At 39.1% G+C, this 14302-nt stretch overlaps 1 long non-coding RNA gene across 1 annotated transcript; it reads left to right on the top strand.

Moving 5' to 3' along the window:
* Window positions 1-3122: 3122 nt before the first annotated feature.
* LOC109304981 lies at window positions 3123-14089 on the top strand. The gene is made up of 3 exons (XR_002099524.1): window positions 3123-3133; window positions 10423-10425; window positions 13377-14089. It is a non-coding gene; the product is annotated as an uncharacterized LOC109304981 (long non-coding RNA).
* The last annotated feature ends 213 nt before the right edge of the window (window positions 14090-14302 follow it).

Raw genomic sequence — 14302 nt, 5'->3', positions numbered from 1 at the left:
CAGTGGGTAAACATTCTCCAACAAGATTTCTAGTAACAATACAACAGCCTGCCTTCAAGCCACGACACTCTGGTAATAGTATGGCAACCAACCACCTGTGACGGAGATCACTATGGCTACTGATTTATGCAAACAACTTGTTTTACATTAGCTTGTCCTCTCCTGACTCCCACCACTCTTTGTTTATTCCTGAGGATTGCCAGCCCCAAGCATTCAAGAATCATGAGTCAAGTGCCAGAAAATGCGATTAAAACACCCTCATGATTTTTAAGCCAGAGAGTTACTTTTCTTTTTATTAGTCTTCTGATTTCTGAGCCTTCAGGATGCACCTGGCTCACACTTTCAAGATCTCTGTGCTACCAAAAGAGAGCTTGCATTTTTTTTTAAATGAAAGTTGAGATTCTCGTTCAATTCCTTGACTCCAGTACTTGAAACCCCAAGGGAAAACATAAAACCAAATATGAGATTTACAACAACACTTGCAGGGCTTGGCAACACTGCTGTTGTGCATGACCTACAACTAGATTGTAAGCCAACGAAGGGACCATCTGGGCTGCATTTTTGTGCTGTACAAAGACAGTGTATGTAGAAATAATTAGCATGAGAAATTAGAAAAAATCTGCATTAGAAATAATTACAGAGTATATTTTGAAATTGCAGTTTTAGTTATACATGAGATAAGACCACCGCTGTTATTAATGAGCAGTGAGCATGGGTGTTGGAAATACCAGAAATGTATTACTATCTGACCCTGTAAACAAGAGACTTCTTAACCAAACATTGTAAAAACAAGAGAGCAGGCCAAGAAGGTGACCAGTATCCAGCCAAAAATCACTATTCAAGTGGGAAAATTGTTGCAGAAAATGAAGGTAGCGTTCTCAATTTGTCCTTGACTCCTATCAGACAAAATCCCTTGAAGTCAACCCTAACAACACACTGCTTTGCTGCTTAGGGGTTTGCTATTGTTGTTTTATTTGACATCTGCGCACGCGTGTGCGCACACACACACACTTTCTAACCGTTGCCCTCAGACATTCTGCATGCACCACTCCCACAACCAGTTTGACAAGGCAGCAGTCACCAAGTCACACTTCTCTGGTTACTCCAGCCTGTTAGCTCTTATCAGTCAGTAACTGTTACTAGTTACTGCTCTCTCAGTTCTCTATACAAAGCAACTGATCTGTAAAGAACATAAAAATTAAAAATTACCCACTGGTGCTTACGGTGAGTTGGCACTCTCTGTACACCAAGTGTTACAGTAGAACTCACTCTTCCCTTCTCCGAGGTAGAAAAGGGAAGATTTAGAGCAGCTTGCTGCATTTGGAAAAGCTGCCTGGAGGCACAAGTTCCTCTAACTTTACTACAGTTAGGTGCCATTTTGTAGTACAAATGGGGACCTTAACCATGCTTTAAAAGTGAGTTGAAGTTGCACAATATTTTGGTGCAATTATGAAAGTGAACTGCTGTCTAACCTGTACTACAAAATGGAGTTGTAGTGTCAGTTAGGACAGTAGTTCTCAACCATTTTTGTACCTGGACCCATTTGTAAAAATTGATGGCCAGTCCCCGCCCAGAGCCTCTCTCCTGACCTGCTGCCCTGCCACCCCTAGGCCCCAGCCCCCCAATATATATGGCAGGGGGGAAGTGTATGTGGGCTGGGGGTGGGCCCAACAGCCTCTTGCAAGCTGGAACTGCCAGCCTACAAGGGAAAACTCACGGTTTCCCATGTTTTTATCCTTTAAAGGAGAATCCATTTTTAAAGTTTGTTCATGACCCTTTTCATATATTCTTGCAACCCACTTTTGGGTTATGACCCACGGGTTGAGAAACACCAAGTTAGGAGACTGGTCTGAACATTGATTCTGATTAGGTTGTCTGAGGTATTTAACATGTTGTGTGGGACCAGGGAGTAGGAAAGGGGATGGAAACAGAGGTCAGCTGGGAGGAATAAAGCACATTTTGTTATACTACATCTGTTTCTCTGCCAAGGGTTGCAGGAATAATAGCTGAAAACCTACCATAACTTAGCACCTCAATGCACATACGCAGTGAACTAGTGCTGGGCTGTGCAAACAACTATAAAAATACCTACACTTAGATCTTATGTTTCCAGATGACCTCCCTGTTCCTACTCCACAGCCTCACATCCTCTTTACACAGACGCACTTTTTTTAGTCTACTTTTTAGCTATGTTACTGACCTCTCAGTGCAGAGATTGACCCCTGTCACATTCTTTGTCCTTCCTCACGCACTTTTGTAGACATCTGTTCTCAGCACAAAATGTTTGCAGGGCAGCCTATGCCCCGTTGACACTGCAATCCTTTCGATCTATCACAGTTAAAATGTGGAGTCTGTGCTGCATACTAGTTATCCTGCATAATTTTCTTTTTAGACTAAAGCATAAACTTCCTACTTGTGTGAAGCTCAAGTAGGTTGGAAATTAGAAAACAAACAAGCAAAGATACAATTCAAGGTAAATAACAGATCCAGAAATCAGCAAGAACTGGCCATAAATCTTAATGGTCATGAACCTTTCAGGCTGCTATAAATAATTAAACTAAATTGAGGTTCTATTTTTATATTTTACAAAACACTCATATACATGTCACATTGGGCATTAGAATATACACTCAAAAACTACTTGGAAAAAAGGTGTAACATGATTCGAATAACCTCCCATATAGTATTGATTAGCTATAAATATTTAAAGACATAATACGTTGCCATGTTGATTTTTTTAAGGCTGAAAATGCTATGAAGAAAGAATACAGAGTCTGACTATACAGAAAACCCCCCAGCTTAGCTCTGGATAAGACCTGAGACCAGTGGCAGAGAAATGGTGTTTAATATATTAGAACAAACACACGAGGCATACTTAAGTGGTTTAAAATTTTGACCGAGTAAACAAGGACTTCCTGCAAAAGCATTAGCAGGTTCTTTTGTTGGTTTCGGATTTGAGAGTCCATTTACCAATTTTAAAGGCTAAAAACAAATGGATTGCTTTGAATTGGGTATGTTGTGGGTGGGCTGTCCACAAGTTTCCTGATGCAGATCTGCCTTCTCCTTATTTATTTGTGCCACAGCTGGGCATCTTTACAAAGCACTTTACAGACACTGTGTAATCCTCAAACAAGTTCTATGATGATTGCGGGTGAACATAAGTATATTAGCTTCAACTTCACTGTATTTGTGAGCCATCTTTAATCATGCCTTCCCTTGAAATGTGGGCAAAGTATCTCTGATCACAGTAGTGTAATTAAGGCAAGGTGACTGGGACAGAACCCTGGGCATCAACTTGGGAGGCATTGAGGGAAAATGGAAAAAAAAAATAACATCTTCTGCCATAGCACGTGTCCATAATGGTGGCACTGGCAGCCACTGCTACCCTGGACACCCTGCTGCTGTTATGTCTCTGTCACCTCATATGTAATCTACTTAACTCAGGTAACCAGAGCAGTGAAGACATGATAGTACAGGGTTCTGTGAAGGTTGACTCAAGGACCTTGAGCATGTACTGTGACCACCAATGCTCATGCTACCATATCTTCATTGCGGTTATTAAGAAACCCCAATGCTGAAATAGCATGAGATTTTAAGTACATTTAGGCTGCAAGTGCAGAGTCTAGTTTTGGGCAGCACACCTCATCAACAAACGTCTGTCTATTGGACAGCAACAAAAAAGATTAGAGGCCTACAAAACATGGCTTCTGAGGAAAGGTTGGAAGAGCTGGGATGATTTATTCTCGAGAAGAAAAGACAGAAGATTCCTTAATAGTTATAAAAAAGGATGGTGATAGACTATTTTCTTTGACTGCAGGGGACAAGACAAAGAATAACCATTTTAAAGTTGCAACAGGGGAAATTTAGGTTGCATATTAGGAAGAATTTTGATGGTGGTTAAGTATTGAAACAGATTCTAAAGAGACTGGATAATCTCCATACTTCGAAAACCAGGTTAGATAAACACTTAAGAAATGGCTTAGATAGGAGTAATCATGCATTGAGAAAGTGGTTGGTTGGATTAGATGAGCTCTTGAGATCCTTTCCAATCTTCCTTTTGTATGATTACCTGTGCTAGGTATGGGTGCAATTTTCCTTGCAGTATAGGCGTATGTCCAGGTAGAAGGCTTAAATGATATGCCTAAAACCACAGACGAAGTCCTCTCAAAGTCAAAATTGTAACGAAGGAGCTTCTAACTTCCGTTCTAGTTTACTTAAAAAGAAAGAAAAAACTCCTGCTATTCCAAAATTGGGTTCTCAAGCATGTCACTTGTGTCCAACTGTATGGTAGTTTTATGGTATGAAGCACTCCAGAAACTATCAATATTATTTCACTGTGACCATTTTGAGGATTTGGATCAGGGGCAACATTTAACTCTTTTATATGGACAGTTTAAATTATAACATTTGATCCATGTAGAATCACCCTTTACAAACAACATTTAAGCCACTGTTGACAAGATAGGGGAAAACAAATATTGGGGAAAACAAAGAGTGAGATTAAGTCTCCGCCTGGTCAAAGTGGCAACTAGTTTTGGGGGTGCCCAGCTATAACCACTTTAGGTCTAATCCCAGAGGTGGATAATTCTACAAGTAGAGCGACTCCCCACTTCAAGTAAATCTAGTGATGTACCATTTTAATAAAAAACAGTCATGTTAATATTTAATCTCCCTTGAAATGCAATTAATTCATGAATAATTGTTTTTTAGATGGGAGCAGGACCCTTAGCAGGAAATACCAGCCGACACAAATGACTTTGTTGAGTTTAAGCTTAAACCGCTTGATTAAATTTTAAAATTACAGAACTAGAATTGAAGCTTCAGTGGAACTGTCATCATCATGAGGTTGTTTGTTTAGAGCTCAGAGTAGCACTGACAGACGGCCATGGTCATTTTCCAGTTAGAAAAGTACATGCAGGCACTCCGATCTTGAACACAGCTATGCATACACTTAACTTTATGCAAGCAAGCAGTCAATGGGGTAAACATTTGAAGGACAGAAACCTAAATCTGATCTTGGTGACAATGCTGCCTCTTGTCTATACTGAAGCATCTTTATAGCATGAACAGGAAAGGAAGATACTGATATTTAAGGTTATACTGCTTTATGCAATAGCATAGATAAAAGCTGCTGATAGTGCCCTAGTTAGCTTCAAACTTATTTGCTCCAATAATGAATGCATTGTTAAATGTTAAGAGAAAGAGCCACTGGTTTTCTCTTGCAAAGAACTTGGCAGCTCATAAATAAAGCATGACAAAAACAAAGGAAGTAAAACTATGCCAGCCCCCAAAGCACCTTAAGGTTCATTTAGCTGTCAGAAGGATTTTCCCAGAAAAGAGAACAACTCACTCGCATAAAACAAGCAGCAGTGAAGCAATTTACACTTTCCTCATTCATTCTTGCCTATATAATCTTTCCACTGGGCTGTATTTTAATGTGTCACAAACCTTGAAAATGTCAACAATCATGTATCTGGTAGGTTCTGATTAGGTCAGTAACTTTGAATAAATATTTAGCAATTCTAACTTCACTAGTAGAGACTCAGGGTATGTAACAGATAATTAAATACTGGAATCAAAAAGATGTCGCATAGTATATCTCAAGGTGAAGGTCAGGGTGTCTAAGGGAGTTTGCTGTTGCTATACTAGGAAGCATTTATTCTGACAATAATGTTAAAAAATTATTTCTTGCCTTCCTCATAATATACCATATATATATATTTTGGAATATATACAGTACATCAGGCTTGTCAAAGATCCAGCACATGGAGCTGTTTCATGCAGCTGATGGGGCACCTGAAGGGGCCTCAAATTTGGGGTGGGGTGAATGGAGGTGGAGCCCTATTGGAGATGCATTTCAGCAGGGGGGTAAGCAAGCAATGGCTGCAGTAGCCCCTGCACTGCTCCTTGCCATGCCATTGGGGATGGATCTGGATCTAGGCTCTGTGGACCCTGAAGCATAGCAGTCAGCTATTTCTGACTAAACAAGATCTGCAACACTTCTATGGCTGTGTCTAGCAGAGAGGAAAACTGATAATACAACATTGATTTCTCCATTTATAGTTTTTTCAGCTATTAGTGCAAATTTTTCAAGAGACCATTTGCAGTAGGCGCACATGCCGTTGGCCTCTTATCGCTTGATACTATGAAGTGCTGGGCAGCTGCTAAGTGATCACAACTGCCACTGAGGCACAGGGATACAAAAGGGCATGCTGGACCTCACACTACTGAGTCCTTGAAGAAAGTGTGCAAAAAAAAAGATTTTAGATTTCAGTGTAGCTATTATTAATGGCCCTGTAGCAACCCAGTTCCCTACAGTAACAAATGGAAGTTTAGCTATAGGGAGGCATGCTCTGTCTTTGCTTTACACCATATAAACCACATTAGCTGCTGACTGCAGCGAAGGACAGAACTAAAAAAAAAAAAAAGCTTGGCTAACTCTATTCCAAGCCTTCTGTTCTGAACTTCAACAGGTTGGCAGTATGAGCAGTGGGTCTTAACTCATCAATAGCTCCTTTAGCTCCTTCTCCTTTTGGCTTGTCATTAAGCCTGAGGTCTGCCACATACTATATTTGTTTGTAACAAAACCCAAAAGGAAGACAAGTTTCACTTACCAATTTACTGCATGAAAAGAAAGGAGAAATAACCACCTTTTTTGCTTCTACCAAACGCAAAGTGGCATTTTTAGCAATGTAAGAGATTACGATCATGAAGAAATATGACTGAAGCATGCCAGAAATCTATTTTGACCCTCCATTCAAAGCTATTCATGGAGGCTACCCTTTTTATTCCCATACGATTTAATTCACATTGGGCACATCTACATGTGAATTAATGTGCCTTTTCTAATGTGCATTAAACTTAGTATCTCCAATGTGAGGTATTAAATTAATATACATTAGGCTGTACGAATGTACAGTTGCACATTTGCATGCTTTTTAGTGACACAAAGCACAGTAGACTATTTTATTGTGCATTAGTGTAATGCCACTGTTTTTTAAGTAACATTTTAATGCATGGTAAAATAGTCTACTGCATATTAAAGTGCACCTGTAGACATGCCCACTAAGACTCTGAATAGACATGAGTGTATACCTCTATCAATCCTTTGTAGGATTGGAGGCCCCAACCATTAAAATTCAGTTTGCAGAGACTGCTCAAAGGGAAAGCACAAGAGAGATATTATAAACATTATTTATATAAATGTGCAAGAGATGCATCACTAGAAAGCCTTACCGAGCAACCAAAAAGACTCTGTGAAAGACTTCTTTATGCTCATGAGGAGGTTTCTTTATTATTTTATGGGCAGAAATCTCTTTATGACTACTCATATTGTGTCAAATCCTGAATCATACAGTTTTGCAGGTATAGTTATAGTTTCCAGAAAGAAAACTACCATTTATATAATTTTTAAAAAAAATGATTACATCGTGTTATGAACCAGGCCAGCTGGCATGACAACAACCTGCTGATGTCACATGTACATATATGCTAACACCCTACTGGCTTCAGTTTTGTTAATCCATGGGCAGTGATCTGGAACTATTCTTTCCATACATTATGCTAGATAAATTCAACAAAAGTTGGATACACAAGCTTCTCACACAGCACAATAAGTATTTATGCACATCATATAAACAACCTAGTTATAAAAGTGCCCACTAAGTATAAAGGAGTTCCTACTTGAAGGTCCACATTAACTGAGGATTCCCCTGACAGTAAGAGAATACCTACGCCTTTGGCCTTCTACACTTAATTAGATATATAGTAAATAAGAGTCACAAAGCTGAATTCTCCTTGAGGGTGAAAGGCAATGAACAGTGGATGCTGCTGCCCTTTTGATTCAAGTGCTTAGCCAAAAGTGTGGGCCATTGTGGGTTGTACAAATTAGAGAAATTGGGAATGGAGTCAGGCATTACTTGGATGCAATCCCGTTGTATACATTCTTTGTAAAACAAAGTCCCACTTCTTGGGGGGTTGGGAGAAAGAAAGAGTTAACCCATAAGATTTCAAGGCCTCTTTCAACCAGCACTCAGCTCCAGAAGCACCCCTAGGATCTCTCAAGGTTGCACTTCCAGCCAGTCTCCAGGCTGTGCTTGTTTACTTTCTTGCAGTCACCCTCTGCTCTTTTTACTACTTTTCCTTGTAGACAAATCTTACAGAATAAGCCACCAGAAATTCCTCTGCCAACATGCTTCTTTGTTTAGGGTGGTGACATGTGCTTATCTCTGGGTAGAAGCTGCTATTGCTTTATGGAGGACCTAATGCTTTGTTAGAACTGCCTTAAAATGAAAAAAATAGTAGTTGCACCATCTTGTTTTAATTAAATATAACCCAATGCTTAACAGTGTAACCAAGCCTTTTTTTTTTTAAAGTTAAAACTGGCCTCAGGTTGTGTTGTCATTCTTTGTTTTGTTTCTTAGCTTTTAACCCTAGCCTCTTCTTAGCATAAGCACTGATCCCTTTCATCACCCTTCCAATGACAAGTTCACATGACCTCAAACAATTACATAATTTTTAAATGTTTACTCTTAATTTTTCATTTTTAGGAATTGCAGTTAGAAATTAATAATGCCCAGCTGAAACTTGGAAGGAAAGAGAGCCACACAGAGGTTTTAGAAGCAGAAAAATCAAGCTATACATAGATGTCTACAAACCCTGTCAGGTATTAAAGAATCATTTTGGGACCACCCTAAAAATAAAGTAAATCAGGAGATATAACTTATTTGCATAAATAAAAATTAAAAAAGGATAAAGTAGAACAGTTGTTTAAAAATAACCCATCACAGAAAAAGGTGTACACAAATACTGCACAAAAAGGTTCTTGTCATAACAATCTTGCAATCCAAATGCAGTAGATAATTTTTCTTGGTATTGACAAGGCAAAATTGTTTCTCACTACCTTGTTTTAATAACTAGTGCAATTGAACGGGTATTGGACATATCCTAACCACACAGATGCAACTTTCTGAAAACAATACTAATCCCTGTCTACAAAAACTAGCAGCTAAATTTGCATGCTTAAATAGATGACTTTATGGAGTTTTTAATTATTGTTGCAAACTGGTACTGAACATAGCTTTCTTATTCTAACTCCTATCAGTTAAGCTGTGTTCAACACTGGTTCAGTTCCCCACCATTGCCAACACCCGAGTACATTTTCCTAAAGCTGATAGCGTTCAGGAAAGCATGAAGGACAAGAAATAGGATCATAGGTGCTCAGTTTTGACATGTGCACACAAAGTTCTACACATATTTCATACCAGGCTGATAAAAGTCAAGTTACTATTTAAGGACTATACAAAAGAGGTTCTTAGGGAGAATTTGAAGGTAAGTGGTGGTTTGAGAGGTCATTCCAGAAAAGAATCAATTATTCATTCAAAATTTTTAAAAAAGCACTATATAATTTGAGCATTCTAGTAAAGATGTTTTCAGAACTCTGTGTAAAAGATACTGATTTTAACATATACAACTATGATCTGAATCCAGATGCAAATAACAGAGAAAAATTACTATTAATGGACGATGTTACAAAGCTTAAGAAAATGAGTGATATCTCCATTGAAGACACTGCACAGAAAAAAGAAGAACTGGAAAAAGTCCAGCAAGAACTACAGAAAACCATGAATTCTGTGAAAGAAAGAGAGCATCATGCCCATCTTTTAGAAAATGAAGTAAGTAATACTTCAATAGCTTTTTTCACAGAGTTTTATGCATCAGGCACATCAACCCTTAAAGATGAAAAATAGGAAAAATTTGTTAAACCATCTAACCTACTCCTTAGGATTGTCTTCTAGCCACCATAGTTGAAAAATGGCTTTTAGGAGACATTTTTTTCATCATATCCCTTTGGAAGAAGGCTTGCACTGTATTGATAGGATCTCTCAGGAAGTTTAACTAATATACTAAAATGTCAGTGGACCTTTAAGGACATCAATGAAAGTTCACAACTTTTGACAATCAGGAGATTAAGACCATCATGAGTCAGCATAGCACCTCAAATTCTGCTGGACAGTCCCTCCAGATAATAGACATGTGACCATCTAAGAAGAATGGTGGTATTTAAGTGCCTGTGTACTGAAGTCCTGCTGAACAAATCTACCTTTTGGCTCTCTGAATCTTGGACAACTATGACTGAGATCAGAGACTGAACTTTCTTAAATAGGTTATAAAAGTTAGGTGGAAGAATTTGAAAGTTTTGTTTTGGGTAACAGTTGCTTTGAAATCTTCCTGCCCCACAAAATAACTGATTACAGAGGTGAACTTGTACCAGCACCTAAACTAGAAAAAAAAGTGAAAAGGGAAGCTTCTGCCACAGACCTGGGCAAACTAAGAGTAAGGGACATGCTGGTAAAAACTAATTAGCCACTTAAATGATCAAACTCTGAATCAAGTTAGGGCTAACCCTCTGGCTAATTACAGACAGTCAAAAAGCCCAAGGATGAATTGATTCAATCTTTACAGGTTAGTCTAAGCTGCATTGGTTGAACTGATAAGCAACTGTACAGAAACCCACTTCTGATGCCTATAAATGCAGCCACATGCCTGTAGTGGCTCAAGCCAGAAGCCAGGGGTGCTAGAGCACACCTCTCTGCCTAGCTGGAGCAGACAGCTTGAGCCAAGGCTAGCCCACTACCCTCTGGTGGAGTTGCAAAGCATCCTGGGATGCTGGAGGACAAAGTTAACTTAAATCTGGAGGGGGATCTGTGACAGAAGTTCAATAAACCTATTTAACCTAAATCAGTTAAGTCTGATACTACATCCATCCAGGTTTATCACAAACTGGTTTCAGCCATTTTGAAAGTGATTTATATGCACTGAACTTCTGTTGTCTTACCAATTTGAACAAGTTTTCAATCACTATAGCAGTTTGTGTGTAATTTCTGTCCCTAACCTATGAGAACTTTAAATTGTACTCTTTTTCCTTGAATGTTAACATCCTACTCATGAGCAAGATTAACTTCAAGACTGTTATATTATGTGGTTTGCAAGCACAGGAAAGAAAACCTTTAAGTTTAGCTTTTGAGAGAACTCTACAGAAGATTCCATAGCTACAGAAAATGAATCCTGTTCATATGCCCACATATCAGATTCATCAAAATAGAAGCCACAAAATAGATTTTACTGTTTTCTGAAGAACATTTTTAACAAACAGATCCAATTTCAAAGTGTTTAAACAACCTAAAATTGCTAACGCATCTTAGGTAAACTCATGAGAAATCTTTCAAAATGTTGATGTTACTATAGAATTGGGAGAGTTCATGCCATACAGAACCCACTCCATTTCCAAATAAGTTATTCTAATAGGTAATTGCTTTCACTGTAAAAATAAATAGTGCAAGTAAATTGTTGGGCTCCAATTTCTTGTCTTAATTTAAGCTTATGTTTCTAGCCTTTGGATTTTTCTATACTTGTTCTGTTAGAGATCTCAGTTCTCAATGATCACACCTGTATTTCACTTGGAAGAAAATCCAAAACAGAACCAGATAATTATAGATAAATGGGAAGAGTGGCTTATCATGTATTACCAAATACTACAAGTAAAACTAGACCAGGATATCTGCAAAATGTTTTCGCAATAAAAAAAAACTTGGAACTTTTTGGTTATTTCCAGAGTTTATGAAACTTTGTATGAAACACTATCATGCCACACTTTGTTCACAAGCAGTATTATAACCAAGTAAAAGGACTGTAAGCCCACCTAATTTGTGGCTGTACTATACAAACTGCCTGTGAGCTTCATTATGCCATAGGTTAGCAGTCAGCAATGTTTCCAGGCTATGGGCTGGAACAACCTAGTTTGGGTCTGAGACTGATGTTCCAACCCGGCTTTTGCTTTTCCCTGCTCCCATTTCAACCTCCCCAACCCATCTGCCATTCCTTACTGCTTGACCCTGGCAAAGCTTCCTCTTGCTAAAGTCCGGTCCTTCCCAGACAAGATGTAGTGGCTCCACAGGCTATATACTGCCAAACCATTTATTTATTAATTGCTACATGTCGTTTAGCTTAACCATAAACACTGCCATATCTGTTTCCCTTCCCTGGCTTGCTGAATGGAAACGCTACTAAAAATATTACTTTTTATGGTTTAAGAAAATCCATATCTGCACAATTCCTCACAGTAACCATTATCGTGGCTTTTCTATTGCACATGTGCTTCAGGTAAGCTTAGCAGTAGTGCTCAACTTACCTGGGGTCCCACACATCGTGCATGACTGCAGAGCAACCCTGTGCACCCCAGGTCTGGCTGCAGGTACTCAGGGTCATCTGGCCTGTAACCACTGACATTGCTCCCCCACTGCCAACATTTCTGGACCTGTGGGGAGACCCATGACGCAGATGACGTGGCCTTGTGTGTCAGATCTGGTCCGCAGGTCAGAGGTTAAGCACCGCTGTTTTAGCGGCTAGCAAATAAAAGTTTGAACAATGTCTTTAAAAAGATTTCTGAAGAGAAGAATTGTGAACTGGAAATGCAAAATGCCCTGGTTCCAATCCAGACTCCGTTAGGTTTACATTTGGCAACACTGCTACCAAAAAAACAAAACAAAAACAACCCCCCCACTTAAAGCCACAGCATTCGTTCGTTCTGTACTTTGTTATGTGTATATATGCATAAATGAATGTGTAAGGGGAATTAATACGATACTTTTTCTTTGCCAACAAAGTAATCAGAATATTCGTGTCATGACTGTTGTCTGATTTTTTTTAGTAGAGTCTGGTCTGCTGTAAATATTCAGAACATGGGTGCCAACTTAGTAGGGGCCCAAGAGTCCTGCCCCCTGCCCCCTTCCCCCCTTAGGAAGAAGGCTGTCACCTGAAATGTGTAAGACTTTCCATATTTCCATCATCTTAGGCCCCTCCCAGCAAAAATAAAAGTCAGCGCCTATGGTTCAGAGCTATTGAGTTCTGAAAAGATCTACCCATGTACTGCTTACACCAAAGTAAATTTGACCCAGGTGTCTAAAGTTCTGCCTCTAGTTCTCCCTAGAAAGGGGTATTCATCATTAGGAGTTCAAAAAGTTGGTAGCTCAAAACCAAAGCACAGCTGAACAGTATATTGCTTCTGAACGTGATGCACAATTCAGACTTATTCCTTTAGGCAATACATTACAATAACAAACATTACATCTTAAATAAGTGTGTAATTGTACTCCAACACACCATATTGTATGTCTGATACTGAAGAGTATTGAGAAATGTGCTTTTGATATGAAAAATATTATCATTTCCAGAGCAAAGTAGATAACCACTTAGTTTTACAGAAAGTAGTAGGTCAGGTTTAGTTCAGTCAGATTTGAGGCCTCACAATACTCTGAGTTGGGCACTGCTAGCCTCAGCAGCACACTCATCACTGACCACTTAATCATCGTCATCAGAAAAAAATAAATCAAAGTGCAGGGCCAAGTACAGATATTATCGATTGTTCCGCAACCTTTCTGCAGACCACCTGAATGGAGGCTGTGGACCAGTTTGAGAACCTCTGCACTAGGGTGTGTGTCAAGATTTTGTGCATGGGGCTTGTGGGATGGAGGGTGGGATTTCCAAAATGGCTGCAGAATTTAAACATCCAATTCCAATCATTTGTCAATGGGATTTTGGAGCCCATTTCTTCCATGTCTCTCAAAGTCCCAGGTGATGGCTTTCTGCAGAATAGAGGAAAAAGGAATTCTAAGTGTTCTTTCAAAGTCGGCAGACTGTTCAGCTTCAGAGTTTTCAGCCAGCCTGCAACAGATAAGTAGATAAAAGTAGCACCACAACTCATCCTTGAAAAGTTTAGCCCTTCCCAAGAAGAGGGTCCAACCTCAAGGGCAAAAAATCAGGCATCTTAAGAAAACTTTCAAGCAAGGAAAAATACTTTTATACCTTTGACTACTTGTCAGAGTGAAATCAAAGTCCTGTAATCAAGCCTCAAAATAGTCTATGAAGAAAAAGTAGTAAGTCTTTTTTCCATTTTAGAAAGGGAAATATTCTGTGAAAAAAACCCCAAACCAAAACAAAAAACTTTAAGACAGTGGTTCTTGGCCTCTTCCATATCAACCTTTCATGCTACAAAAGAAAAGCATTGCAACTAACCATCAGGAAAAAAAAAGAGGGTGACAGTGACTTCATTTATACAAGTCCTTGATCAGTTGGGCCTTGACAAATCCTACTTTGGAGCACTTGGTATGTCCTCTCAGAACTACTGCTTATGCTTCCAGGCAGGATTTTGAAAAAAACCAGAATGTAGATGTGCACTGGGTCTTTAATCTCTGTGTCTAATTTTTAGCTTCATCAGAAGATTCAGCAACATGAGGATATGGAA

This window comes from Gavialis gangeticus, unplaced genomic scaffold (genome assembly GCF_001723915.1).
Source record: "Gavialis gangeticus isolate Ggan-Ray unplaced genomic scaffold, GavGan_comp1, whole genome shotgun sequence".
Lineage (NCBI taxonomy): Eukaryota > Metazoa > Chordata > Crocodylia > Gavialidae > Gavialis > Gavialis gangeticus.
This window is presented reverse-complemented; position numbering and strand designations above follow the sequence as displayed.